Genomic DNA, 25,377 nt, shown 5'->3' on the forward strand with positions numbered 1-25,377 from the left:
ATTGGGGGTTAATGGGGGGATGAGGACACATTTGTAATACCTTAACCAATAAAGAAATTCAAGATTAAAAAAAATAATAATAAAAATAAAATAAAATATCTTAATCCTTAAAAAAAAAAAGATTCCCAGGTGATTCTAATGTGCAGCCAAGGTTGAGAACCACTGTCCTATGCAGTATTTCACATCTCTTCAAAATAGGAAATGTCCTACCCTGCCCTTGTATACAGTTTGTGTTTTTGGAACAAAGAGCCCGTCATCTTTGAAGAAGTGAGCTCACAGTGGGGTTATGACAGCGTGTGTTTGTTGAAATTTGCACACAATCTCTTCAGAGCTCGCACACAGGACTTGTTATGAGTTAGGAAAATGACCTTCAACCTCTGGACCTTAATTCAGGCTAAATAATACCTGCTGTCCGTGGCCGGGTGGCTTGGTTGGTTAGAACGTTGTCCCCATAGGCCAAGGTTGTGGGTTCGTTCTCCTGTCAGGGCACATACAAGAAGCAACCAATGAATGCATGAATAAGTGAAACAACGAATCGATGTTCCTCTCGCTCTCTCCCCTTCCTCTCTCTCTTCCTCTCCCTTTCACTTCCTCTCTTTCTCTTTAAAAATCAATAAATAAAAAATTTTAAAATATATTTGCTTAGTCACCTAAAATAGGGTTACCGTTCTGCTCTTGGTGCCTCTTAGTTTGCTATTCTGGTCCCAAATGGACAGCGTTCTCTGTCCCCCAAATCACAGCCTTTAGGTGAATTCACGGCAGGCAGAGTGTGGAGGGAAAACCCAGACTCTTCAGTGTCATGTCTGACCACTTCCCAGCCTGACCCAACTCCCGCCCAAGCACATTACAAAATCAGGAGGTTTTAGAAATGGAAAAGTGAAACCAGTCTCCTTTGGTTTGGGGCTGCAGCTTGTTGAGCGCCACATCTTAGAGACAGGCCTGTTTTAGAACAAACTCAGTGGCCCCTGTTCCCGCTGGTGGGTTGACTCTGGCTGATTCTTTGTGGCTCCATTTCAGGATTTGCTGGGGAATTTCACACTCCTTTAGCTGTTTAGCAAAAAGGTGAAAAATCTCTTGAGTCCAAACCATCATCCCAGATATGGCTCTTCCCCCAGCACTTGTCGTTGTATCTCAATTGAGCACCTGTTTCATCCTGCCTCTTACCATTCTCATCTCAATGTACCCCCACCTCACAGGCTCCCTGAAGGCTCCTAGGAACTGGCTCATGGTGGTTAAAGGGTGCAGGCTCTGGAGCCCAATTTCCAAGCTATAGGATTTTAAAAAGTTACCGTATTTCCCTTCTCTGTGACTCGGTTTTCTCACCTGTAAAATGGATGTGTGAATAGCACCCACCTCCTGGAATGCTGTGAGGATTTAACGAGGTCATCCATGGTCAGCAGTCAGCACTGTGCCTGACAGACTAAGGACTCAATAAATATTATTATCTCCCTCTGTTTTCCTAGCATCTGCCAGAGTGTTTTGTGTGTTCTGCCTGCTTGACAAGCATGTGCCAATTAACCTGAAAGGACAATTGAGGAAATCGCTAAACTATTATTCTTCTGCTTTTGGAATAATCAAGATAAAGGACTGACTGTGACAGGCAGAATTCTCTGCGGGAACACTGTAAAAAGACAGATTCCTGGTGCCTAGCCCCACTGAAGTGGAATCCCAGTGGGTCTGGGCAAAACCTGGAATCTCTCTATATATATTTCTTAAAGATGCATACATTTATTAAAACTATATTTTTAACAAATCAAAGGGATTCTTAGCACCTCAGAATTGGAATTGATGTGAGGTGGTGGTCAGTGTCTGGTGTGTGTGTGTGTGTGTTCAATGTACACTTTTATAGTTTGTTTTATTGAAAAGACATTTTATTACAGTTGCCACCAAATATGGAAAACAGGGTAAGGCTATATGTATTATACCCCTACCCCCCAAAAAATATTCTGTTGTGGTAAAATACACAAAACATACAATTTATATGAACTGTTTCTAAGTATACAGTTCAGTGGTTGGTGTTCAGTATATTTACATTGTTGTGCAATCTTCACCACAATCCATCTCCAGAACCCTGTTCATCTTGCAAAACTGAACCGATACCCATAAAACCACTCCCCATCTCCCTCCCCACTGCCTCACACAACTGCCATTCTGCTTCCTGTCTCTGAATTGGAGCACTCTAAATATCTCATATACGTGGAATCCTGCAGTATTTGTCTTTTTGTGACTGGCTTATTGCACTTAGCATTATCTCCTCGAGGTTCATCCATGCTGTAGCATACATCAGAATTGCCTTCCTTTTAGAGGCTAGAAGATCATATTGCACTTTGTTTATGCAGTTATCTGTCAATGGACACTTGTTGCTTCCAAGATTTAGCTGTTATGAAGAGTGCTGTGTACAGTATCTTTTTGAGACCCTGGTTTCAGTTCTCCCGTGTATATGTCCAGAAGTAGAATTGCTGGGTCGTGTCTGGCAGGACCCTTTTTTGTTGTTGTTGTTTCGTTAACACGTTAAGCGCCCACCCTGTTTTGTCTTCTGGACGGAAGTATAGTGTCAGTCACCGGTGACTGACTGGGGCGCTTAACATGTTAATCCTCCCCTGAGGATATTTTTTCCATTGCTCTTCAGAGAGAGTGGAATGGAGAGAGGGAGGGGGGAGAGAAAGAGCTAGAGTGAGAGAGACACATCAACTGGTTGCCTCCCACACTTGGGGGCAGAGATCAAACCTGAAATTCAGTTCGGTGCTTGGGCCGATGCTCTAACCACAGAGCACACTGGTGAGGGCAAGGCGAGGCCTTTTCTGCACATACAGCCCCTAAGATTGACATTAAAAGGAAGCCAGAAAAAAGAAAAAGCCCAAAGAGACAAACAAGCAAGCAAAAAACACCCCTGTTTTCTAAGAACTTTAGGTGCTTCTAAGCGAAATGTGGAGGGAAAGCCCTTTTGAGTTGGTGTGTGAGTAGATGAGGAGTTGCCGACAGCTGATAAAGGCACCCATTTGTGATGGGAGCCAGGAAGCCGTCAGAGGGAGGAGGCAGCCCAGGGGACCTGTGGCCTGAGCGCGCACACGGCGGTACAGAGCGGAGTTGGTGCTTGGCCTACGGCACAGAGAAGTCCAGTGGGGTCTGCTGTTTGAAACACTTGGCCAGTTGCGGTTTCAGTCATGTAGGTGGCCCTCTTGTTGCTCCCCGACAGTGGTCGTGCTGTTTGAAGGTGTCAGGTCCGGGTTTGAATGCTCACCTCATTTGTGCTCCCTGCTGAGCTCTGGGGAAGGAGGGCACTGGGGTGGGGTCACATCTTTCCACCCCGCTGACCGGTGACAGCCCCCAAGGCCCACACAGGCAGGCTGAGCCTCTCCTCTCCAAACTCCATTACGTGCTGCCTCTACTTGCGCTGTCTCTCAGAGCTCTGCCTTCACCGCCTTAGAAGTCGGTGCCGTGAAATATGTGTGTGTTCTCTTTGGAAGCAGAGTTGACTGGGTGTGGAGTTAAGATGACAGCTTGGCTGCAGTTTGTGAATTCGCTGAGTTTGTACATAGGCAAACTTGCTGGGCTTCAATAAATGAAACTTTTTTCCGGTGTTTTAAAAAGTCACTGCGGAGAGCATGAAGTACTCATAACCTCCAACCCAATCAATAAGAAGGTCAACAGAACACCTTGGCAGTCATGCTCAATGCTGAGGGCGTATCTGAATCATCAGGCGTTGGAGGGTTGAAAGAGAAGGATTTGGACAATAAAACAGCGCCCACTTCAAGGCAGGTTTGGGAGAGGAAAACATTGTATGTCTGATTTTATGACCGGGAGACATCAATTCGGGGCTACCATAAACCTCTATCTAGGAGGAGGAAAAAGGGTGTCGGCACCATTAAAGCTACCTTTATTGACATCTGAATTGTGCCAGCCGTGCACCTGGGGGAGAGAGAGAGAGAGAGAGAGAGAGAGAGAGAGAGAGAGAGAGAGAACACAACATTGATGTGAGAGAGACACACCAATTGGTTGCCTCTGCAAAAGGGTTCAAACTGCTGCTTCAAGAACCTTCAGGCTCATTGTGGGACCAAGCTAGTAAACGGGCGAATGTATATACAAATAGAGATCCGTGCTAAGGGCTTGCCATCTGTAACTGGCTCACGGAACACAAAGCAGGACTTTATAAATTGTTGGCAGCCACTGCTGTTCAAATACCGAATGCTGTTCAAATACTGAACAGTAATAATTGATACTCACATCTTTGCGGGTTGACCAGTAGTTACAAAAGTGGAAGCTCCCATTCCACAACCTGAGGGTACGTCCTTTGGCACTTTTCCTTATTTCCTCAGCTCCAGTGCCCACGTGCCTACCGGCAGGAAGTCCCTGTTGAAGCTCTCCCTCAGAGAGTCGAAGAGGGAATAGTGGTTGGTGCCTTTATACCCAAGTTGGCAGACAACTTGAGTCTCATTAGCAATAAGGACTTACCACCCACAGAGGTCAACAGATGACCCGTGTACACACAGGTGACGTGGAACGCACTGATCGAGACCCAGCACAGGCTACCTGCCGTTGTGCTTGGGGAGGAAAATGTCCATTCCTCAGGGCCGAGCTTGGCTGGAGGCACCTGCTCCTGACACCCAGTTCCTTCAGGTCACAGACAGAGCTGCTTCCCACTTCCCAGTCTGCCCAGGAAGGCCAGGCAGGACAGTTCTAGCTTCCACTTCTGCATCTTTCCACCCCTCAGGCCCATCTAGGGGAGTGGGGGAGGGTGTCTAGCTACTTCTCTTTTTAAACCCTTAGCACACAGTCAGTCTTCTTACACCCTCTTCCCTACACTATAGCAGGGAAGTTGTTGATCTTTTTAGAGAGGCTGTCCAAGGAATTATAAATTATAAGAGTATAAGGTCTGTAATTCCAAAGTTCCTTTTTTCGGCACTTTAAACAAAAATTTTTTTTTATTGATTTCAGAGAGGAAGGGAGAGAGAGAGAGAAACATCCATGATGAATCATCGATTGGCTGCCTCCTGCACGCCCCCTACTGGAGATTGAGCCCGCACTTGGGCAGGTGCTCTGATCCGGAATCAAACCACGACCTCCTGGTTCATAGGTCGATGCTCACCCACTGAGCCACACTGACTGGGCTGACACTTCTTTTGCTATAGAAAAGGTGAGGGGGACAGATCTAATCCTGGCAGGGTGGTCTCGTTTTCTGCTATTCCAAACAACTCCACAATGCAAAACCATGTTTGTACACAATACATGTGTGCACAGGCCTGAATATTTCTCTAGAGAATATCTAGATGTGGAATTGCAAAGTTGAAAAATAGGTGCATTTAAAACATGAATAGATATTGTCAGATTGTCCTTCAAACATGTTCCACTTTATACTCTCACCATACGTTTTGAGAGAGCTTGTTCACACTCTCACGGCACTTGCTATTGGCTTCCATTTGTGCCAATCTAATGGAGAAACACTGGCATCTCAATGTACGTATGACCCCGATTCCTAGTGAGGTAAAGTCTCTTTTTACATATTCGTTGGCTATTCCCATTTCCTCTTTTTTGTCATAGTTTCTACCCATATTTTAAATTTAATGTGAATACATTTAACACTTCACCATTGAATACTATGTAAATTATAGATTTATTGAAGTTAAGAAAATTTGTTGCTCTTTTATTTCTAGTTTCCAGGAATATTTTTTTATTCTCTTTAGGCAGAAATAGTGTTAAGTTTTAACAAATGCTTCTCTCAAATATGTTAAGGTGGTTTTATGTTTTTTTCCTTCCGTAGTCTGTTAACGCAGTAAATGACACAAACGGATTTTCTCATATTGAACTAGGGCTCTATGGCTGGAATTAAACCCTGTTTGGTCTGACATATAAGGTTGCAGGTTGCTCACTTCACTAAACAACCCATCCACCTGGCAGCAGATGGGGCAGTGCACAACCTTGACAACCATGCATCGTAGGTGGCCCGAGACAGACAGCTTTTTAAAGAAACACTGCTAGGTTCCTATGCCAAACAATGAAGATCCCTTGCACTTATGGCATAGAATATATGGACCTATAGTTTTTCCCTTTGATTGCCCTTATCCAGTTGTAGTGTCAGCATTATGGGAGTGGCGTGAAATTGGGTAGTTTCCCATCTGCTTCTGTGCCCTGAAACGTAGGCTTGTTAGGTACCACGGGCATTTTCTGTTGGTGAAGGTCTGGACGCTCGCCTTTATAACCAGCTGGGTCTTGTGTCTCGATCTTTGCCTGCTTGCCCCTTTAGTGAAAGGTTAATGATTTGCTCAGGTTTCATGTTAATATATGATTTGTATCAAGCCTAGAGATTTGGGTGAAGAAGGAGTGGCCATATGAAAAGTTTATCATAATAGTGTGAAACCAAACAAACACCCTTCGTGCATGCACCCTGTCTTCCACGTTGAACCGGGAGCCCCAAAGGAAAATTAAGTGAGAGCTAAGATCTCAGTTAAAAATTAACACCCTAGTATACCATGAAGCAGTCCTGGTATTATGGCTAAGTGTATTTTCAATATAAAAGACATAAAAACAGCACTGAAGTGTTTGGAATAAAACACGCCAGTTCTTGTCCTCTCTCGCCACCACTTTCGATCCTCTCTCCAGAAGGAACCTGCCGGCAGCAGTGTGTTGTGGATTATACATCCTTCCGGTCCTTCTGTGGCATCTGTACAAGAATTTGTATATAATTTGTTTATTGTTCCATTTATCCTCACAACAACCGTAAGAGGTCAGTGTTATTAACCCCATTTTATGGATGAGGAAACTGAGACCTGAGAAGGTTGGGTGATGTGCCAAGGCGCCTGCAGCTAATTTGTTGGAACCCCCATTTCCCATTTTGAAAAGAGCCAGTGCTTCTTTTTCAGATTGAGACCCTACTCTTGAAAAAAAAAAATGAGTGAGTCTTGCTCAGTGGTGTATTTCTCACAAACCCCAAATGGTTTGGGGTGGGGGGGGGGGGGCGTCCCAAGGGACACTGGGATCTCTCAGCTCAGCTACACTCCCCTCTAGCAGCTGTGCTCTGGCGGGGAGACCTAAGTGGGCAAGCCCTTGGCCTGATCATTTGAATTTCAAGAGACTTTTCTCTGGATTTCAGGTCTTCCCTCTTGCTAGGGTGTTTTGAGTCCTGTGAAAAGGCATCCTTGAAGTGTGCCTCCAGGATAGGTTTTCAGGCGCTAGGGATTCCATAGTTCCCCAACGTGCCCCTGGGGCAGTCAGGGAGACCCTGACAGTGGCGGCAGCCGGGCTGAGTTTGGGGAGAAGCCAAGAGAAAGTGGGCGGGCCACGGGTCTTGGCGGGTGGGCGTTTTCCTGTCCATCCCCCCTCTGCTCTAGGAAACCGAAACTCTTTGCTCTAGTGATCTATTTATCCAGAAGAAAGGGTTGGAGCTGGTTTCACCTTCCGCATCTGCCAGCACCTCCCAGACTAGCCAGCGCTTCCTAATGGAGAGCCAGGATCCGCACACAGGCCACACTCCCTGGCCCAGTGGTTCTCAACCTTCTGGCCCTTTAAATACAGTTCCTCATGTTGCGACCCAACCATAAAATTATTTTCGTTGCTACTTCATAACTGTAATGTTGCTACTGTTATGGATCGTAATGTAAATATCTGATATGCAGGATGGTCTTAGGCGACCCCCGGGAAAGGGTCCTTCGACCGCCAAAGGGGTCGCGACCCACAGGTTGAGAACCGCTGCTGGCTATCGCCTAGAAGAGCCTGAGCCTCCCTCCCCCCACCCCCCCATCCCCCCCCCCTCCACCCCCTTCCCACGGTGCCGAGGGTGTGGACAAGCCCCCGGAGGGTTGCGGCAGCTGCCTTCCCGCACGAGTCACAGAAACGCGTCCCCAGCCCTGAATGCATTTGCATCTCAATATCTGCGGAGGCCTCCGAGGCCGAGCCCCTCCCCCCGCCCGGCTCCCGGGGCTGCGGCGGCCTCGGGCGTCTGATTTGATGTCGGATTAACCAAGCGTGCAGCGCAGGCGGCCGGGTGCGCCAGAGGTTTGGCTAATTCGCATTTAAATACCGCAGCTCGTCACGTGGCCTGAGCCGCGGCCCCGCCCTCTGGGCCCCCGCTGGGCTCAGACGCCCCATCCGAGGGGGCTCCCCAGGAACCGAGCCCGCGTGGACTGACCGGGAGGACCGGTAGCCTGGCCGCCGGGAAGGCTGGATCCAGCCTTTACACAGGCGGCTGTCGCTTCCCTGTTGAAACGAAAGGGTCATTGTCTTCAACCCAACTCTTTCACCGCGCATCTCTGAACCCCAAACCTAGGCCGGCTTTCACCAAAGGTCTGCGGATTAGGAAGAGATGATTATGAATCATCTTTCCTTCCCTAACAGGATTATCAAATTTCATGCAACATTTACCAAGAGCTAATATGTCAGAACATTGAAAAGGGCGACGTACGCTTGGTTGGACACACCGTAGCCATAACGGGGTCCTTCAGAAGAGGGCTGAGAATTTGGGCCTCCTTTCCGCAGGGAAAATGCCCTTAAATGTGACCACATCGTGTGTGTGTGTGTGTGTGTGTGTGTGTGTGTGTGTACGCGCTTCCTGGCACATTTGTGCTTCGGGACTGTTTTCAGAAGAGTCTATGAAAAGGCAGTTTTCAATTTGCAATCTAGAATGAGCGGTCACACTGAAGTCCAAGATGAGTAACAGAAATAAACCGGAGATTTCTTTTTTTTTTTTTAAATATATTTTATTGATTTTTTACAGAGAGGAAGGGAGAGAGATAGAGAGTTAGAAACATTGGTGAGAGAGAAACATCGATTAGCTGCCTCCTGCACACCCCCTGGGGATGTGCCCGCAACCCAGGTACATGCCCTTGACCGGAATCGAACCTGGGACCTTTCAGTCCGCAGGCCGACGCTCTATCCACTGAGCCAAACCGGTTTCGGCTGGAGATTTCTTTTTAATGTGAGCTGTGGGGCTCTAACTGAATCTGTTATTATAAAAAGCCCTTCTGGGTGGAAATATGTCCATGTTATAATACTCAGACATGCTCTAAATTTAGTTGTGTGTGTGTGTGTGTGTGTGTGTGTACGAGTATTGTACACTAATTTCTGGTTTTAAGAACATTTTCCTTGGTCCAAGATTTTGATTTAATGTTTATTGAGGATAATCCAAAGTTTTCAGCTTTCACATAAAATTACCCGGTATCTTTTTTTTCTTTGAACACGTTTAGACACTTCCGTTTCCCTTTTGCTCAGGGCGGGTGCTCCACCTTGGTGCCCTTGAGACAATTCTGTTGGCTAAGAGAGGTTATACTGGACTCAAACTTTCCAACTTCCATTGTCCCTGAAATCATGGTAGCCCTGAATTTAAGGCTAGGGGATTGGATTGTTTTTCCAGATAGGTCTTCTCTTTCATATTCTAGCTGCTATTGAATGGCTAAGTGTGGAGTGTGCACACTTCTAAGGAGTAGGGTCCTTTTGACTAAAAAAACCCTAATAAGTTGATAACTGCAATGACAGTGAGCCGCCTACAGAACAGAGTGTGGTTAGCCTTTGGTAACCTCAGCACAACTCACAGTCTTCACTAGGCCTGCAGTAATCTTTTGGGGGTAGGGTGGCTGTTTCACTTTTTGCCTTGCTTTGGCCCTCAGGAGAGGGACTGTGTGTGTGTGTGTGTGTGTGTGTGTGTGTGTGTGTAGCTCAGCCAACACAATGATAATTGCTAACATTTCTTAAGTGCATATGATGAAGGCACTGTGCTAGGTATCTTACTTCTGTTATCTCACTTGATCTCAATCATCTCCAGGCAGTCACCATTAGGACCCTCATTTTACAGTGAATGAAACAGAGGCTCCGAGAGGTTAAATGCCTTAAAGACACCAGGTCTTGCACCCACACCCTAACCTAAACCATTAAAGTCTGCATCCGGAGCAGCAGCAGCCCAGAAATTGACCCCATGAAGCTACTACTGAAGTGAGCAGCTTCGGGTAATGCTGCTGCCTGCAAGGGACCTAAGCTCCTGGCAGCTGTGCCCAGGGGAACTAGCAGGTGTCCTGCCCCCTCCTCCCCTGCCCCGTCCTCCAGGCACCTCGGATGGGAGGATGGGCAAAGCCAAGCGGGAAGCATCAGAAGAACCACCACTGTGTTGGCGGTTCTGCCTTTGTAAAAGCAAATATCAGTCTCCACGTCGGCCAGGAAACAGGAACCTTTGACAAGATTGGCATAGCTGATACCTGGCCCCGAGCCGGTGGCGTTCTCCTCCAGGCTATCAGTTCTGCTCTATCTGCAGCCATTGCCAGCAGATAGGGTGTCTGCCTGGGAAGTGTGCCCTCAGCTCCATTGACTGAGTGCAGGTGAATTCACCTGGACATTGCTGAATTTCACCTGCTACGGGGGCCGGGATTGCTGCCTTAGAGGGAGTTTCATTGATTTTATCTTTAGAAGCCCGTGTGTGGGCTTCTAAAATCAGAAATGTGCCATAGCCGGTTCGGCTCAGTGGATAGAGTGTTGGCCCTGAGGACTGAAGGATCTCGGGTTCGATTCCCATCAAGGGCACGTTCCTCAGTTGCAGGCTTGGTCCCCAGCCCCAGGTCGGAGGTGGGGGCGGGGGCGGGGGTTGGGGGGGCGGGGGGTCATGTGGGAGGCAACCAATCGATGTGTCTCTCTTGCATCAATGGTACTCTCCCCTTCCACTCTCTCTAAAAATCAATGGAAAAATATCCTCAGGTGAGGATTAACAAAAAAAAAAATTATAAAATTTAAATTAAAACATTAAATCAGAAATGCTTACGAAGCCAGTGGCCGCTTGGGAGGGTTTGTCAGAGGTAGAAGGCCATTTGCCCCCACCCCCTCTCCCAGAGCTTCCCAGTCAGTGTGCCTAGAATGGGTTGGAGCTGTGAGGGAGTACTGTTGTCTCAGTCCCAGGGTGACTGGGACCAGTCGTGGGGCAGTGGGATACTCCTGGCCTCTGACCACTGACAGCTTTGTCCCCGACCCCCGTGCGCTGTGCAAACATTGGCAGTTCCTGCCTGTGCCATGATGTGGCAAAGTTTGGAAAGGACTTCTCCCTCCTAGCTTTCCACTCACTTTGTCCCTGTCAGGGGCTGGTTTGTGCAGTGAACTCAAACCTAACTTTCTCTTTACCATTCTCCCTGTACCTCTCCCCCCTCCCCCCTCCGCCTCCTCCCATTTCCATGGCGAAAGGGCTGATGTCACTAACACAGCCACCCACCACCACAAGGTGGGTAGCCCTGACCAAGACTTCCTCGAACCTTGCACCTCGAAGCTATCTCCCCAAGCTATCTCCCCGGCAGAGGAAGGAAGAGGCCTGAGGCTGTCAGGAGCAGTTCTCCGCTTCCTTCTGAGGACACTGCAGGTGGGACTGTATCCGCGTGCCCGCACCGCTCTGATGGGCAGGTCCTGCTCCTCCCTCCCTGAGGAGCCTCACACATCTTACCTGGATTGGGAGCAAACTTGGTTGAGGGGCTAGAGTTTTCCTCCAGGGGCTCATCTTTGTGTTTGAGGCCAAGTGAAGAAAGGTCATAGCTCATCTAGTTAGCATTTGCCTTGCTGGAGGCCACGGGACAGGGGGAGAGAGGGAAGCTGGAGGCCACAGAACAGGGGGAGAGAGGGAAGCTGGAGGCCACAGGGCAGGGGGAGAGAGGGAAGCTGGCCTGGCCAGGAATCCGCAGCTGAGAAGTTCCCCAGCACCATGTGGAGCGCTGCTTTGGTTATCCCTATGTAAAGACCCCCGTTGTACGTATGCCAGAAAGGGCTGGACAGTGCTCATCACGGTGGTCTCGTTTTACTGTTTCACTGTCTGAAATTTGTTTTTATTGTGGCGTAATTACTTTCACAACAGAAAAAAAAACCCCACCCTGAATAAAGGTATAGTTTTTAAAAAAACACCTCAACAGCCTATCCGCTTCACACCGTCTAGGCTGCCTTTTGATGACATGTGAAATGCATGCAAATGAGCACATGACAGGCTGCCAGTTGCCGTGCGGCTTCTGAGCCAGCAGCTTGGGGGTGTGTGCTTAGCAGGACCGTGGCTCGGTTCATCTGTTCCCCATTCTTCCCTGCACGCACAGCCGGAGAGGACTCTTGTTTCTCAGAACAAAGTGCCTGTGATCCTGACCACACCTGATCGAAGCTTCCACACCAGAGGTCCTCAAACTTTTTAAACAGGGGGCCAGTTCACTGTCCCTCAGACATTCCACACATGCGCACTGCGGGCCCGGGACGAGTCGGCTGCTAAGCAGGACAGGCAGCGAGCGGTGGCAAAAACACCTGGCGGGCCGGATAAATGTTTTCGGCGGGCCGCAGGTGGCCCGTGGGCCGTAGTTTGAGGACGCCTGTTCACACCTTCGCCAGCGCCCTCAGAAGGATGAGGGTCTGAAAGGAGAGAGAGCCTGTCCCGGGGACCAGGCGCCGACCTGTGCTGGCAGGAGCCGCAGGCCAGGCGGGGAGCCAGCTCCTGCGGGCGTCTTGGACCATGTTCTCCTTGGCAAGACAGAATCTCTTCCTTTTTGGTCCTGGAAACCACCCTAGAAATCAGCAGAAGTGCCGCCTGGCTAGATGTGCCCACACGTACGAATGGTGCGGTTAGTGGTCTTTGTAGGAAGTCCGGGCACCTTGCGTGTGCAGCTCCAAGTGTGGCCTCCAAGAGAGCAGCGGGGGCCAGAGCGTGTGTGTGGCTGCTTCCTCATCTGTTAGTTGTGCTGGGTGGCAGCTAGGGTCTCTTTTACAAAAGCAGCCCAGGAAAAACAGCTCAGCTTCCCTGAGGCCCCCAGAGAACTAACCCCCAGGGCGCAGGTTCTGGTGCAGCAGCGGCCAAGGTTCCTGTCTCCGTGGCCTCTAGCGTGGCTCTCTCCAGCAGTCAGTGGGTCGCCTTTTCCCCCAGAGCCAGAGATCTGAGCAGCGGAGTGGGCTGGAGCCAGGTCTGGCTGGTCCTAGGAGGAGGCACTGTGTCCTCCCTGGCCTGTGTGGAGTAGTTGCTACTGTCTTCTGCTCTGGGCTGCCTGGCATAGGGCCCATGTGCAAGGGCCACCTGCAAAAGGGATTATCCTCCGGGGAGACTGAAAACCAAGTTGTGATCTCATTTGCGCCAGCGCTGGTCTCCCTGGGTGGTCCCAGGATCCCTGTGTTGGCTGCAGGGAGTGGGGAGACACCACCCAAGGCTCTGGGGTCCAGGAAAGGGGACTATTTCTGCACTCTTACCCCCCCCCCCCCACCCCCCACCCCCCACCAGTGCTGGTGACCTGTAGCTATTCTCATGTGACGAGTGTGTGGCTTCCTGGAGGAAAGAAACTTGCATAATCAGATAGAAATGGGAACCTGGGAAATAACTCAGTGCAGCATATGGGGGTTGGGCAATGAGTTGTCTAGAAGATGTTGGGCCCTGAGAGGAGGGTTAGGGTGAGGAACCAGGTTTCCTCTGAGTCATGGCTAAGACCTAAGGGTGGGGGGTCCCTAGAGCTTGAGACTTTGGAGGGGCCAGGAGGCAAAGGGACCATGTCTTCCTCTTTGCAACCCGTCGGACTAGAAGTTGGGCGTGGGGCTCACCCTGGGAGGAGTAGAAGGGCAGGGATAGAAGTTTGAAATCATTCAGCCTGAAGCTCGGGCTGCTGCAGCTCCAAGCCCCCAGCCATTCCCCGTTCCCCCAGAGCATGAGATCGGGCCCTGTGTCCTGGTGGCTCCAGAACAGGAGCGATTCCCTTTAAGAAGGCTCCTTACAGAACTCACCGGAGCCTGGGCCAGGCAGGGCTGGCAGCTGCCTCTGTGGGAGGGACGCCTCAGAGACCAGATGGCCCCTGAGCGCTGGCCCAGGTGGCACTGCGGGGGAACTGGGACTCCCCAGACACAGGGTCCTTCCTTAGGAAAGTGAATCTCAGGCCTCACCAGGTGGTGGTATCTTCGCCCAGTGGCCTCTGGCTCTGTTCAGAGAACGGAGAATTTTCTAGAAAGTTCTGAGTGTGCTGGTCCTCTTCTTTAGGACCAGAGCAGTGGAGACAGGAACATGGGGATGAAGCCAATGTAGAGCTGATACCCCATTTTTTTTCTCTGCATTCCCCTGAGAGATTAGCTAAGGAATAATTTTCCTTAGCAGGGTCCTTAAATACTTGGCTGAACCTGGGCCAGGCAGGGCTGCTTTGGTGAGAGACATGCTCAGAGGCTGGGTAACTCTTGCAGCATTGGCAGCCACCAGGGACACTCCAGGTACGGGCCTCGGGCCCACGGAGTCCTGGGAAGACTCCAGAGCTTGTCAGACTCTAGTTGAGGAGAATGAGGGTAGGGATGCACCCTGTGCCTTCTTTGCCCGACACATGCCCTGGAGGTAGCGTTAAGAGCTCTGCCGGTAAACTCATATTGGTATAGATGCCAGTGCCACCTGGTGTAGCGGGGACTCGGCTCCCTTGCCAGTGAAGAACCTTGTGATGCCAAAGGCTGGGATGCTCTCTGCAGGGTCGTGAGCGGTGGATGGGTAGGTGCCTTAGCTCAGGCTGCTATAGCAAAATGCCTCAGACTGGGTGGCTTCAGCAGTAGACACTTATTTCTCACAGTTCTGCAGGCTGAGAGGTCCCAGATTGAGGTGCCAGCATGTCTGGGTTCTTGAGGAGGGCGCGCTTTCTGGCTTGTCATTTGCCCCCTTCTTGCTGTGCCCTCACATGGCAGAGAGAGAGAGCTCTGGTGTCTTCCTCTTCTTGTAAGGGCACTAGTCCCGTCATGGGTGCCCACCCTCGTGACCTCATCTAAGCTTAACCACCTCCCAAAGCCCTTACCTCCAAATACCCTCACCTCACATTGAGGGGTAGGGCTTCCATCTGCAAATTTGGGGGAGACATAAACATTCAGTTCATAGCAGTGGTTGGGGAACTTCGGCTCTGGACCCCGTCAATTCTGAGTGTGAACTTGACTCTATCACTTAGTAGAGATGTGACCTTGAGCCTCTCCTGTAAAGTGGGAATAATGATCGTGCCTTCCACACAGAGGGGTCATGTGTTAAAAATTAGAGTGACGTCAAAACAGAGAGGAGACGGATGGTTCTGGAGTTAGGGTGGGGGATGGGGACATGCTGGTCAAAGGGTACCAACTTTCAGGTATAAGATGAATGAGTTCGGGGAATCTGATGTACAGCATGGTGAGTCTAGTTAACAATACTCTACTGCAGTGATTGTCAATCTTTTTCATCTCACAGCACACATAAGCTAATTACTAAAATTCTGTGTCTCACCAAAAAATATATTTTTTCAGATCCAACAACAACAAAAAAACAGGTATAATTTTGATTGATTCGTACCAGATGTTGTTGTGTTGGCTGTTGTCATTTTTATTTAACAATCTCAGGGAAAAGAGGTCAGTGCCCCTGACTAAATAGTTAGGTATTTACATGTTGTAAAAATTCTTGCAGCACACCAGTTGAAATTGTATACTTGAAATTTTTTTACTGTATACTTGAAATTTTCTCAGAGAGTAGCTCTTAAATGTCCTTATCACGCCCACAAAAAGTAACTTTGTGAGTCATGGATGCCTTGGATGTGTTAACTAATCTCGTTGCAATCATTTCACAACACCTACTTGTATCAGATCATCCCGTCCGATGCCTTAAGCTCACACAATGTTATTGGTCAGTTGTATCTCAATAAAGCTGGAAAGAAAAGGCTGAGGGAAAAGTAATGCGCTGAACACAGTGCCTAGAACATAAGGGTGGAAGCCAGGGACACACTGACCGAAGGGCTTTCAGTACCTGGGTGCCTTGGCCCTGCAAACTCACAAGAAGGGGAGGTGGGTCCTAAACCTTTGTGGGTGTTGCACGGGGGTGAGGGTGGGGGGTGGGGGAGGTGTCCCAGAAAGACTTTTTTTTTTTTTTTTTAACATATATTTTATTGATTTTTTACAGAGAGGAAGGGAGAGAGATAGAGAGTTAGAAACATCGATGAGAGAGAAACATCGATCAGCTGCCTCCTGCACATCTCCTACTGGGGATGTGCCCGAAACCCAGGTACATGCCCTTCACCGTAATAGAACCTGGGACCTTTCAGTCCTCAGGCCAACGCTCTATCCACTGAGCCAAACCGTTTTTGGCCAGAAAGACTTCTTTATAAGGACAGGCCTAAGAAAAGCTGCAAATTCTGTTGAGTCCCTGAGTTCATGCTCAGGCCACATGTTCTATTAGCGATACTCTGTTGTCTTCCCCGGTTCCCAAAAGGACCTTTTCCTCCAGTCATTCATTCTGGTTCCGCTCTTCACCCCCATTTTGCCTCTGTGTAATTGCTTATGCTCCTCCCCCACACCCCAATGCCCTGCCTCCCCACCCTTCTGTTTTTGCAAATTAAATATTAGGCGTCCTTCCAGATCCCAGTTCAAATGGCACTTCCAAGAAGCATTTGGTTATCAACTCAGTTTGGAAGTGATGACCAGCCCCCTTCCTCCGTAACCCACGTTACGGTCCAGACCACGTTCTGGACCCACACCAGGCATTCCCTTGCTCCTTGATGACTTCTGGGCATGTCTTCTTTTGGTTTTTTTTTTCCTATTCAGGAAGCATTTTCTTGTTGCTGACAGAAAAATCAACACTTTTCAGAAAACCCTCAGCATAAACGTGCTCAGCTTCTGAATCTTGTTTTTTGCAGGCACATCAACATATTTCTCTTTAGTTCGGACAATCATTCCACCTATGACTGACAGATCAATCTTAACTTCCAGTTTCAATATTTGGCTTTTACTTAGGACACTGTTCAAGATGGCTTTTTAAAAATATATATTCTTATTGATTTCAGAAAGAGAGGGAGAGGGAGAGAGATAGAAACATCAGTGATGAAAGAGAATCACTGATTGGCTGCCTCCTGCATGCCCCCATCCTGCACACCCCTTGCTGGGGATCAAGCCCACCTGGCATGTGCCCCAAACGACGGGGAATTGAACTATGACTTCCTGGTTCATAGGTCAAGGCTCAACCAGTAAGCCACGCTGGCTGGGCTCAAGATGGTTTTTAATTCAGAAAGAGTGGCTTCATCTAAAGGCGATGCCGCGGGCACTGTCATGGTCCTTCTCCGCGGGGACACTCCTCCTGGTAGGAGGGGCAGAAGTGACGCCAGAGGTGTTGTCCCGGCGACCGTCTTTGACAGGCAGCTGGATCAGGTTGGACGTGAGGGGAGACAGCCTCTCTTCTGCGGTCATGTCCTTCAGGCTTTTCACTTTAAGGGAACACTTGCCATAGGGATTCGTAATCGAAGCCGCCATTTGGGGGGGGTCCTTCAAGATGTGCTGTTCTCAACGATTCCTTTCCTACTCGTTCCAGCTCATTCCGTTTAGATGCAGCAGAATACAGGTCAGTGGCATAGCGACCTTCGACACCATCTACTGAACAGGTGGCCGCACAGGCTTGGCAAACGTCCTGGCCACCGATGTGCCGAAACACCGTGCCTGCAGGGAGGGCCCGGAAACTGCTGAGGAGCCGTGTCCTCCCTCGGCTGTGGGTCAGACCCGAGCCGGGAGAGGGTGGGCATGTTTCCAATCCACGGTCCTGAGCACCATAGGCCAGCGATGGCGAACCTATGACACGTGTGTCAGAGGTGACACGCGAACTCATTTTTTTGGTTGATTTTTCTTTGTTAAATGGCATTTAAATATATAAAATAAATATCAAAAATATAAGTCTTTGTTTTACTATGGTTGCAAATATCAAAAAATTTCTATATGTGACACGGCACCAGAGGTAAGTTAGGGTTTTTCAAAATGCTGACACGCGGAGCTCAAAAGGTTCGCCATCACTGCCCTAGGCAAAGGAAGGCGCCTTATTTTGTAAATGCTCAGGGAATGTCCAATGAGCTAAGGAGTAACTTTTCTACCCTTCAAAGCCCGATGCGCTTCCTGCAATATTGGGCACCTGGCGTGTGGGAAAGAGGAAAGCTTTTCCCTCCCGTCTCAGCCATTTCCTGGTTCTCTGTCTCTCGGGAATCGTAGGCAGGGTGACCTTCATGCCTCCATCTCAAAGTGAGCAAACCAGGGCCCAGAGAGGGAAAGGAAGTTCCACCAGGCCACACAGCGAGCTGGTGGCAGAGCTAGACCCTGGGCTGAGGGTGTGCTCAACTTAGTTCTCTTTCCCTTCTGTGGAGAGAGGTCGTGGAGTGTTGAGGGGCTAAGACATGGATGCTGGAGCACCTGGGTTACTGGAGAATTCAGTGGTTTCATACAGGCGGAGTCCTTAGATCAGCCCGGCGTGGGAAGCACGAAGGAAGTGTTTGTAGCTGTCACCTTTACCATCCCTCTGCCCTCGCTGACAGCCGCTCCCTCCTACCCCCGTGTCCCTTCACTTTAGGGGAGAAGAACCCTGAGAGGATTAGCTATGCCAGTATCTTACTGGGCAGCAGGTGGGAACCTGGCAGGTGGTTTAGAGGACTAACCTTCTGGGTTACTGGCCCCAGTGGCCTAGGCTGATTTTCTGGACCACCACGGACCCAAGGCCCAACACATCCAATCTTATTTGTCTCAGTGACGGGGAAACGAAAAGGAACCTTCTTCCCTTGTTGCAGGTGCCCGGCAGACCAGCTGAGTCTGGTGCAGTGCCTGCCCAGTGGTCACCGTGACTCAGTGCAGGCAGCAGCCACAGAGGTCTGCCCACACCCTGTCTGTCTGTCTGTCTGGCAGTCTGCAGATCCTCTCAAGCTAGATCCTTGGGATGGCTGAGTCCCAGAAGCAGTTTTCATCCTATTTCTCCCGTCAGTAAGCTGCAAGCAAGATTTCCCCTCTCTGGTGGGAGGGGCATCACCTTCATCCCTGGGAGTCCATGAGTGACAGCTTCAGCCTACAACCTGCTGAGGCGGGGAGGTCAGCATGGCTGCACCTACCGGAAGCCTCTTTCCCAGCTTCCCAGCATCTGCACCCTCCCAGGCAGCAGGAGACGCAGGGCAGGCTCCCACCCAGAAACTGCTTTTTTCTAGGGTAGAGCCAGCGTTTGCTTCCTCCTCTGAAAACAAACGTAACTGGGACAGGCCTAGGAGAAGGGCTGTGAGAATTGAGGCCAAAGTTCCCTTCGTGGGCTGAGCCATTTCTGGGTTTCTATTCCCCTTCCAGGTTGGCGTCTGATTGGGTAAAAAAGAGTGCAGCGTCGATGCTGGCGCTTGGCACAGGAGCCCTGTGCATTAGGGAGCTTTTAGTGGGGAGTTTGTGCGAGCGGTGAGAGGATTAATTGGAGCAGCAATTCTCCTGCCCCAAATCTGATTCTGTGATCCTGTTGTTGTTTTTCTGAGTCCTTCCAGAGGGTGGTCATACTCGACATGATATCCTAACCAGCCCGGACAGTCCTTTCCCAGTCGGAAGCTGGGCTGGCTAAAGCACCTGTCCTCCCTCCTTCCACGCTCTTCGTAACCAAAAATATATTTGGTCATTCATTCATTCATTCATTCACCTACTCATTTGGTGATTGAATCACTATTTCAAGGTTCTGGGGTTACAGTGGTAAATGAGAGAGATGTGGTTCCTAACCCCTTGGAACTCTCAGTCTAGCAGAAGACTCGGGCATTGAGTGGCTTACAAGAGGACTGGGTCATCTGAAATGCCGGCCCCCCTGGTCTGGTGGTTAGGGAAAGCTTCCTAGCGGAAGTGATATTCAAGTTAAGACCAGAAGGAAGAGTAGGAAATATCCAGGCAGAGTGTGGGGGGTGGAGCATTTTAGCCAGAGATATCAACCTGTGCAAAAGTTCTGACAAAGCAAGAGAGCAAGGAGGAGGCAGGGCCGGCGTGGCTCAGTGGTTGAGCGTCGACCCATGAACCAGGGGGTCACAGTTCGGTTCCCAGTCAGGGCACATGTCTGGGTTGCGGGCTCGATCCCCCCAGTGTGAGGTGCGCAGGAGGCAGCCAATCCATGAGGCAGCCAGTCGATGATTCTCTCTCATCATTGATGTTTCTATCTCTCTCTCTCTCCCCCTCTCCCTTCCTCTCTGAAATCAATAACAATGTATTTTTAAAATTAATTTTTAAAAAAAGAGAGAGCAAGGAGGGGAATGTGCCAGAGGAAGCTGAAAGGAAGTGCAGGGGCCAGGCCCTGGGGCCTTGTGTACCACCAAGGGGCTGTGGGTGTTTATTCTGACAGTGGGAAGCCATCGGTGGGGCTGAGAAGGGAGCGACCGGCCAGATGTGTTTGAGAGAGTGCTGCCTAGTTTCTGTGAGCTGCTGGGAAACTTTTCCCTCCAGTTGATCCTTCTAGCTGTGATCTCGGCCTGGTGAGCCCGGGGCTGCTCCAGGCAACAGACCCAGCTCCGATGTGACCACTGTGCCGCTCTCACTGACCGCCGCAGCCAGAGTTTCATTCTTCCCCACTCTCCTTTCACGAGAGTCACATGTGTGGGTTTCTCACGTCAGCCGCTGGAGCCAGACTGTGCTCATGAGACGGAGCCGACCAGCCCGGGAGAGAGGGAGAGGGCGCGATGGCCTTGCAGAAGGGGAAATTAGGAGTCACCAAGTTTCATGATCAGGATCTGAAAGTGCCTTATGTAAAAGACACACATGGTGGGACAGCCCGGGGACAGAGCACAGGGCGAAGTGAAGTCATTCATGTAGGAAGGACCCTGGGGGAACTGGGTGGCTGGTCTTCTGTGATTTCTTCTCAGAGACTGTCCGCTGCTTCCTGGCCATCTGAGTCTGTCTGCCTCTCGCTTCCGAGGGTCATGATGACCCAACGCAGGCTGGGTGCAGGTATGTGCCGAGCTTCTGGGGCGGGGCTGCCAGGGCCACTGGCACCCTATCTGAAGGTGGCCTGGGCCAGGCCACTCCCTTTAGGATTATAAAGGTAAAATTTAGGGAGGACACGAAAGGCAGAATGACGAGGCAAAGAAGAACAGGGGGGTCTGAGCTTGCCATATCTCCATCCTCCGTTCCCCATGACCAGTGTTGTCAACACCGTTGGCATTTGGGGACAGACGTTCTTTGGGACAGTTCTGCATATTGCAGGATATTTTAACAACTCTGGCTCTGAAATGCTCCTACACATTTTCCTAATACTTCCTCGTGGGGCAATACCAGCTACCTCTCCCCTAATTGAGAAGCACTGTTCCAGTGTTTATGGGGACAGGGTACGTATAGCGGCGCTTCGGGTCCTGCAGCCGGCAAGCAGGGGGACTGGGAAAATCCCCCCATTTGAGAATATCTTAGGGAAGGTTTTGTCCAGTGGGTGGTTTTTCTTTTCTAGTCACTCATGGGGGCTCCTGCTGTCTCCTGACCCCAAATGGAGTTCCTCCTGACTTCCCGAGCCTTGTTGCTCACAAGGGAAACGCACAGCCCTGTGTAGAATCCGTGGGCTAATAAGCTCAGATTTCAGTGCAGACTTTTCCCAGGCCTCTTAGCAGGACCGCTCCTGGTGGCCGAGGCGCTGCTCTTCTGGGCCAGCAGATGGCGCTCGGGAGCCCCCGCTGTCTGCCGCAGCAGGGCTGGGAGCAGGGGTGACTGCAGAGGGAACTTGCCTTAAAGAGGCCTGGTCCTTAAAGAGACAGGGCCACGCACCCACGAACTTGAACGGTAGCCCCAAAGCAAGACTGCACGAGTAGCGAGCACCCCTGGCGAGGCGCTGATGCTTCTTTCTCCTAGCCTTCATGCATGTGGAGCTGCCACCTTGGGAGCCAGCCTCCTGGACAAGCCCGCCCTCAGCCCCTGTGACCACTCCTGGCCCTGACAGGGACGGGGCCAGCCTGGTGAGTGGCGTCAGAGCTCCTGGCAGAGCAGCGCGGGGCTGGGACGCGCCTGCAGAACTCTGGCCGAGAGAGCGAGGAGCACAGCCAGCTTCAGGGGGATGCTGGCCACAGGAGGGCAGGGGGCCAGCCCGTGAGCCTGACCCCAGCTGGACGTGCCCCCCTGCTTTGCTCTGAGCCGATAAGTCAGAGCCGTTGAACTTTGTGTCTCTGGGCTTTTGGGACTTGAGAGGATCCTCCCGCCTCTTCTCCTGGCCTCTTTGCAAATGCTGACCGGGATGCTGTGGTAAGTAACGTCGGAGGGGGCGCCAGGCCCTGCGGGGGAGCCCTCTGATCTCCTCTCTAGGAAACCTCTCCTGCTGACCCCTGGGCGGTGCTATCTGAGCCGTGCTGGGGAAGGGCCATGTTAGCCGGGGCTTGGCACGCGGCCCTCCTGAAACTGCAGCTTGCTTCGTTCATCTGAGGCAGCTACGCTGTCCGAACGCTGGCCTCCCTGAGGGGCCCTGGTCGTGGGTGTGGGTGACTGAGGGGCGTCATGGCTACAGGGCCCTGGGTGTCCCTGTGCCTCCTCCGGGCCAAGGGAGGCCACCAGGGGGTGACTGCCGTCCTCAGGCTTACATCTTGCCAGAGCTGCAGCGCTTCCCCGTGACTCAAGCTGACACAAAACTTGGACAGAGACATGAGTAACGGGGGAGGCTGGTGAGTTCATCGGTGCTGCCTGCAGACCTAACTGACCGCTGGAGCCGCGAGGAGGCTGGGAAGAGGCAGGTGGGAAGAGGGCCAAGGACAGAACTCTGAGGCCAAGCCTTCCCCCTCCGAGGTGACTCGGTGGAAGCCTGGCGAAGTCTCTTCTCTCCAGGCCCCACGGGTGAGGGCGATTTCCGGAACAGTAAACGCCGCTTTACTGGACCACGGTGAAGGAAAGGAAGCCAGGAGCAGGAAGCAGGCCACCCCAGGGGCTGCTCGGAAGCGAAGTGTATGGTCCTCTAAGGGCCGGTAGAAAGCCTGGAAGTCATCTCTCCGACCCACCTGGTTGCCCACCTACAGATGTGAAAACGGAGGCTGGCCCAGGGCATAGAAGCAGGAGGGTTCGGCCGGGACTGGGGTTCAGGAGGCTGTCATTAGATCGACTGCGTGTAGCTGGTGCCCAGGGTCATCTGCCCTGTGGGAGTGGATGTGGTTTTCTTTGGGAGCCAGCTCTCTTTTTGCTTCGTCATTGGTGGCTCAGTGGGTTCTGCCTTGCGTTTCTCCTGTAGCCCCGATTTCATTCTCCCTGAGTCTAACTTCACTCTCTCTGTTCACCGTTCACTCATTGTGGCCCAGTATAGAGGTTACATGTGTGGGCTCTGGATTCAGAATCTGGGTTCGTTTCCAAGGTCACCACCGGCTAGCCAGTGGCTTGTCTTTCTGGTGCTGTGGAGTGGAGAGGCTAGTAGTGCCTGTCTCGTGGGTTTATGATGAGGATTAAGTGAGCTAATTTATGGGAAGCACATAGAGCAATGCCTGGCACTTAAAAAGCACTCAATAAATAAATGTTCGCTGTTGTTCATTTTATTTATTCAACATTTATAATTGAATGCCAGTCGGTTGTGCTTCTGACAGAAAGCTGACCGGGGGGCACAGTGTGGTTGCGGCTGCTTCGGAGGTCTACCGGAGCCTCACTCATCCACTGGGCTGAGTGTGGTGTACACCCCCGTGAACAAAGGTGTAGGCCCAGCTTTTAGAAAGCTGATCTACCAGGGAGGGTGGAAACACTCGGTTCTTTGGCTATCACAGTCTGTTCTTTGTTTTTTAATTTGAATGCAAAGGGCTCCGCCCGCCCTGGCCACCAGTAACACCCAGCCCCTGCTCACGGGTGCTCCCTGCTGGCCCCAGAGTGGAGAGAGGCAAATGGATAGATAGCCTTTTCCCCAGCAGTGACCTCCGGGGGGGGGGGGGGGGGGGGGGAAGCAGGGACTCCCAGGGCCTTCCTGTTGTGCTCAGGGGACCTGAGTTGCTAACAGTGAGGAGGGAAGAAATGTGGAAATACCCAGTTTGGATTCTAAGCACAGTCACCTGTTCCCATCCTGGTCAAGTGGCTGGTGGAAACAGGAGTTGGTTGTTGGAGAGGCAATGAGTATAATAGCCCAGCTCTGGGAATTCTGTGCGAGGCTGCTGACCTTCAGAATGGGATAGAACTTCTTCCCGCTCCGTCCCTTGTCAGCAGCACTCCCGGCAAGACAACCTACCCTTGCTTAACTCTCCCTTAAATCTGGCAGCGAGGCCGGAGCAGGGCGGTCACCAGGGGAGGTGGGGAGTTCAGGAACGCCCGAGTGCATGGCCAGAGGGATTGCTGGGGGAGGTGGGGAGTGTTCACTCAGAGGACTGGGCAGCGAGTGGTTAGCGCGGGCTTGGAGGACACCTTGTGACGGGTGCTGATTCAGTGCCGTGGGGTGCAGGGACAGGTCTGCACTTAGCTGAATCAGGGCCTCCTGTCCACAGGAACACACACCCCTGCTGCTCGGACAGATTGGGGTTGCTGGCCGTGCACTTCTCCGCTGGCAAAATGCCAATGAAAGTGACTCTGTAACCCCTTCCTTCCTAAGATGTGGATGGGGTCTCCCCCATCTCCTCCCTACCCTCAGGGCCAGATTTCTGGAGGCTTCTGCTCCAGTCTGAAATCACCCTGGTGCTCCAAGTCCCCCACACGTGTGTCCATAGCCAAGGTTAGAGTCAGGCTGTGCGGTGTTAACATCTACTGAGGGCCATCCAAGTGAAGGCATCAAGGCACGAAGTAACTGCCCTTTCCCGGGACACATCTGTGTGACAGGTGTGTAGAGAAGGAAGAGGGCTGGAGGGTTTCCTGGAAGGTGGTCTCTAACCCATGGACCAGCCAAGATTTCCAGGGACCTTTGCCACGCTGCTTTCGCCAGTCCACTGACAGTGGGGGCAGCATGGGTGGCATTTAAGAGCATGAGCAGACGGTGCCAGGGTCTGAGTCCCAGCCCTCCGCTTCCTGTCCGGGTGGGTTACTTAGCTCCTCGGTGCCTCCGTGTTCTCATCTGGAAAATGGAGCGAACTGAGATACTGAGGTTCACAGTGATATCATCTTGTGAACAAAACACTAAGAGCCAAGCCACGTGCACCGTAGCCTCCTCTGTTAATTATTAGAAGCGCTCCTCCCGCTTGCCTCTAAGATCCCTCTCTCTCTCTACCCTGAATTGTGTTCTGGAGTGGGAGGTCCAAGACAGAATTGGGCAGAATGAGGGGGGAAAAGCAAACTATGGCATCGATAAGGAGGGCAACTGTAACATTTTAGCTTCAAAAATGCTGAAAATAGCTTGCTCCAGCCTTTGTAGATAAAAATGTAAAATGTATGCAAATGTATGTGACTCACACAGAAACATCCATCCATGGCCTGCTCACAGTCAGTGCCCGGATGTGGCCATAGGAAAACTCTTGCAGCATGTTCAGAGTGGAGAGAGGGCGAGGCTGCCCTGGTGGGGGTGGGGGTGGAGAAGGGGGCAGTGCTGCTGCTTCCCTGGGCTGTGCTCCTGCTTCCATCTTTCTTCTGGGTTCTGTGCCTTCAGAGAGTTCCCTGTGGGAAGAAGAGAGGTCCTGGGCCCCTCCCTGCTGCTCCCATCACCCTCCTCCCTCTCCTTCCTCTTAGAGCCCATTTGCTCCCTCTCCCATCCTGGCTCTATTTCTGGAGCATCTCATTGGAGATGTACGCTCCCCCCCCCCTCCCCGCCCCCTTTCTGCCAAGCTC

The 25,377-nt window shown here is 51.2% G+C and overlaps 1 protein-coding gene across 4 annotated transcripts in view; it reads left to right on the plus strand.

Moving 5' to 3' along the window:
• Positions 1 to 25,377, plus strand: part of ABR (ABR activator of RhoGEF and GTPase) — a 185,315-nt gene that overhangs the window by 17,638 nt on the left and 142,300 nt on the right. Inside the window, exon 1 of one of the 4 annotated variants that reach the window (XM_036340907.1) lies at positions 21,776 to 21,915. The exons of the other annotated variants lie outside the window; for them this stretch is intronic. The gene's annotated coding sequence lies outside the window, so the exon portion shown is untranslated. Of the gene's footprint in view, positions 1 to 21,775; positions 21,916 to 25,377 lie in introns of those variants that run through there. 4 annotated transcript variants of the gene reach the window in all.

The sequence above is a fragment of the Myotis myotis genome, unplaced genomic scaffold (genome assembly GCF_014108235.1).
Source record: "Myotis myotis isolate mMyoMyo1 unplaced genomic scaffold, mMyoMyo1.p scaffold_m19_p_17, whole genome shotgun sequence".
Classification (NCBI taxonomy): Eukaryota; Metazoa; Chordata; class Mammalia; order Chiroptera; family Vespertilionidae; genus Myotis; species Myotis myotis.